The sequence below is a fragment of the Triticum dicoccoides genome, chromosome 7A, assembly GCF_002162155.2.
Source record: "Triticum dicoccoides isolate Atlit2015 ecotype Zavitan chromosome 7A, WEW_v2.0, whole genome shotgun sequence".
In the NCBI taxonomy this organism is placed as follows: domain Eukaryota; kingdom Viridiplantae; phylum Streptophyta; class Magnoliopsida; order Poales; family Poaceae; genus Triticum; species Triticum dicoccoides.
In genome coordinates, this window is record NC_041392.1 from 714,860,460 (window position 1) to 714,865,104 (window position 4,645).

Genomic DNA, 4,645 nt, shown 5'->3' on the forward strand with positions numbered 1-4,645 from the left:
TTTTTTTGAATGATCGTAGCAAGTTGGCCTCGATATCTCCGGGACGATGTTCAACCTCAGTTGCATCTATGAGATATGTGTTAATGAATCCAATATCACCGATTTGTCTTTTCTTCAATTCGGCGATCTTCATTCTGCATAATATAGTGAGGATAATTATAAATACATGCAATGAAAGAGATGAGCTATATAGAGAGACTTAATGACAGAAGTAGTAGTACTTACAGACAGTAGCAGGTGATCGTTGTTTTATCGAGGGCCAATTGATTGAAAAACTGATAGAACTCCTCAAATGGAATAGGCAACAGTTCAATTCCAACGAGGTCATGCTCCGGTTTAACTCTCGCATACAAAGTACTCCTCCCCCCAGACTCTTTGCAGATTTTCAAGTACCAATCATGTAATCTTCGCATCATCGTTGTTAAAGATTTTTCATCTTTGACGAGAGGCTTCCCGTACTCGTATCTGTGTATCTGCACCTCCATGGGATCATAATGTACATCGTCGAGCAGGTAATCGTCAACATTGCCATAACCGGGCACCATCCTCGGATCGACGATGTCACTAGGCACCTTGAGGGGGGGGGGGCACGATTGCTTCGCTTGTTCGCCGAGCTGGGCAATTTGTTTCCCAGCTGCTCGTCGTTCTTTCAGCCTTTGATCACTGACTGTACTTCCCGACCGCTCCGCTTCGGCCCATGTCTTTGCAATAGTGCGCTCATAGTTGCCTTTCGGCGGAGACTTGGGTGGTTTTGCCAAGGCAGCCAGAGTGCGCTTCACTTTCATCGGATCTACCTTCTCCTCCGGAGGTGGATGTCTCTTTGCTCTCAACCCTTGAAACCAGTCATCCACTTCGGTTTGCGCGATCTTCGCGTTCTCCTCCGGGTCCTCTCGTATGGTAACTTCTGTGGACTCTTCAGAGAAGGACCGAATCTGTATATCCTCCCGCCTCTGGTTGTACTGCTAGACGCCGGCCGAGCAGACGAAGCGGTTGTCTTCTTTACTTGCTTACGAGGCGGAGGAGAAGGACTACGATGTGCCGGAGCAGCTGCTGGAGCGGCGGCGGGTCTCTTCCGCCCTTGCTGACGAGGCGGAGAAGGAGAAGGCTGGCTGCTCGGGCGCGCCAGCGCAGGCGGAGTGCCGCCACGCGCCAAAGAAGGAGCCGGCCGAGGGCCCTGATCGTCACTCACCGGAGGGGGAGGCGGTGGAGGAGGCGGAGTGCCCTGACTCGCCGGAGGAGGAGGAGGAGGAGGCGGAGGCGTCAGTTCGGAAGGTTGATGAGCTCCTTCCGCCACAGGCATGGAGTCTTCAGAGCAGACCCTAGCCGAGTCTCCTCTTCACCGGTAGGGTGGTCAAGCTGGAGGTCCTCAAATCCCTCCGTTATTTCATCCACCATCACCCTAGCATATCCTTCTGGAATCGGCCGACAGTGAGAATTTGCGCCGGGTTCAGTAGGATAAACAGAGCCAACAGCCGCCTTGACCTTCAAATTCATCCATTGCGTCATAAGGTGGCAATTTTGAGACTCCGTGATAGCATCCACGGGATAGCTGGTAGGAGCCATCAAGGCATGCTCCGGCTGAAGCAGCTCGGTGGAAGCCACGCTGCTTCTGCGCTGAGATGGTGGGGTAGCTTCGGGGGAAGCTTCGGCAGTACGTTTGCTGCGATTTGCTTCTCGTTCCTCTATCGCGTCTACCCTTGCTTGCAGCGCCTGCATTTGGGTCTGCTGCACTTTTTTCCTCCTCTCATGGGATTTGTAACCGCTTGCGTCCGGAAATCCAACCTTCCACGGAATGGAGCCTGGCGTGCCTCGTGTCCGTCCAGGGTGCTCAGGATTCCCGAGGGCCATTGTGAGCTCGTCGTTCTCTCTGTCTGGAAAGAACTTCCCTTGCTGCGCTGCTTCGATATACTGCTTAAGCTTCCTGACTGGTATGTCCATTTGATCGTTCGTCCAAATGCACTTCCCTGTTACAGGGTCCAAGGTTCCGCTAGCCCCGAAGAACCAAGTCCGTCAACGGTCTGGCCAGCTAATTGTCTCTGGTTCGATCCCTTTATCAACTAGATCATTCTCAGTCTTGGCCCACTTAGGCCGGGCTACGAGGTAGCCACCTGACCCCGTGCGATGGTGAAGCATCTTCTTCGCAGCATTTTGCTTGTTTGTCGCCGACATCTTCTTACTCTTTTCCGATGTCTTGTGGGCCACAAATGCGGGCCAATGATCTCTGATCTTCTCATATTTGCCCTTGAATTCTGGTGTCTCATTATTTTCGACAAACTTATTCAGCTCTTTCTTCCACCTCCTGAATAGTTCTGCCATCCTCTTAAGAGCAAAAGACTTGATTAATTGCTCTTTAACTGGGTTCTCTGGATTATCCTCTGGCGGTAGGGTGAAATTTGACTCCAGCTCAGTCCAAAGATCATTTTTCTGCATATCATTAACATAAGACACCTCAGGGTCTTCTGTAGCCGGCTTAAACAATTCCTGGATGCTTATCGGGATCTTGTCCCTAACTAGAACCCCGCACTGAGCAACAAATGCGCTCTTTGTCCGGAGGGGTTCAATCGGTTGGCCGTCAGGCGCGATTGCTATGATCTCAAACTTTTCATCCGAGCTCAACTTTTTCTTTGGGCCTCGTCTCTTTACCGAAGTTGTGCTCGATCCGGAGGGCTAGAAAAAAGAACAAAGACTTAATTAATATGTGTACATACCAAAACAATGAATGCATCAATCAGCTAGTCAGCACAGGCTTAACTAATATATATACCTGGCCGAACTCGGTTCGGTCACCAGAGCCGTCATCACGGTCTTCTTCTTGCACCGGCATTGGGTCACCGGAGCCGTCCTCATGTTCTTCTTCTTGCACCGGCATTAGGTCACCGTAGCCAGCTTCTTCACCCTCTCCTTCCAGACCATCGGTGTCGTTGAGAAACAACGAGACGGCATCACTTCCTGCTGCGATTATGTCCCTCAACAACGCTTCATTTACTTCGTCTCGGGCGGTGTCCATAGTTTCTACAAATATTTACAACATGGCAATTATTATTAAAACATGACAGATGGATATATTAGTGCCAAACGTAGAACTAGCTACCTAATCATAGTAAGGAATCATATATATTAATTAGTGGCCTCGACCCCCCCCCCCATGTGTTGAAGCTATCGGGAGGGGGTATATATCGACAACGATGACACTACATCTATATGTCCCTCGACGACCCTCGTTCCCGATAAAAAAAGATGAAGAAGAAGAAAAAAGAGAGGAGAAGAAAGAATAGAGGAGTTCTACTCCTCTATTATTTCTTCTCCTCTTTTTTTTCTTCTTCCTCTTCTTTTTTTATCCTCTTCTTCCTCTCATGTTCGAGAGGATCGCCGAGGGGTCGGAAGGTTGCCTAGTGTCAAAGGATTCAACAAAACCATGTCTTCATCATTAGGCGAAAGTAACATGTGCATGATGGTACGAAGCTCTCCAAAGTTATTTTGGAACGGAGTCCCAGATAAGATAATTCGCTTTTTGGTACAAAGTTCAGCAACACCTTCCAAATATCATTATTTGGAAGGCCTTTGCTGAAATTCATACAAAAGGCAAATTATCCTATCCGGGACACCGTTCGAAAATAACTTTGGAGGACTTCGTCATGCCCTGGTTACTTCCGGCTAATGATGAAGCCATGGATTTCTTCAATACTTTGACACTAGGAAACCTCTCTCGACCCCTCGGCGATCCTCGACCCCTCGAACCCTCGACGACCCTGGAACCCTCGACCCCTAGACGACCCTGAAATAAAAAGAGGAGAAGAAGAAAGGAATATCTAGAGGAGAAGATCGAAGAAAAAAAAGAAGAAAAAAAAGAGGAGAAGAAGAGGAATATATTCTATTTTCTCTTCTTCTCCTCTATTCCTTTCTTCTTCTCCTCTTTTTTTTTTTCTTTTTTTATTTATTTTCCCCTTCTTCCTCTCCTCTTCTTCTCCTTTCTTCCTCTTCTTATTTTCCTTTTTCCTCTCCTTCTTTTTCTTCTTCTTCCTTCTTTCTAGCTAGATATATAAAACTTTTCTAAAAATGTAACTTTTGCATATATACATGGAAAAAATTGTTATCGGGGAGGGAGTATATCGACCCCCCCTCGACCCTCTTTTACTTCTTCTTCCTTCTTCCTTCTTCCTCTTTTCTTCTGCAACACAAAACACATCTCATCTCATCTCATTTCATCCAAAAATAATTCTTTGCATATGAACATACATACATTTACTTTTTTTTCTTAAATGCTACATATGAACATTTTCTTAAATGAGCATATGAACATTTTTTTAAATATTAATGAGCATATGAACATACATATCAACAAAAAATAGACCTTTTTCTTGGTAAGAAAAAAAGCAAAAACGAGCATTATATATATAGCATATACAGAGCATTATACAGTGAACATACATACATACATACATACATACATACATACATACAGTGAGCATATACATGAGCATTATACGGCGACGGCGACGATGGTTGGCGGTGGCGCGCGCTTACGGATGGCGTGCGGGGACGGCAATGAGAAGGAAAAGGGGAGGAGACAGGGGCTCACAGCGCGGGGAGGGGTCGAGGTCGCCGGCCGGAATCGGTGCGGGCGACGATGACGGCGTCGGCAGGG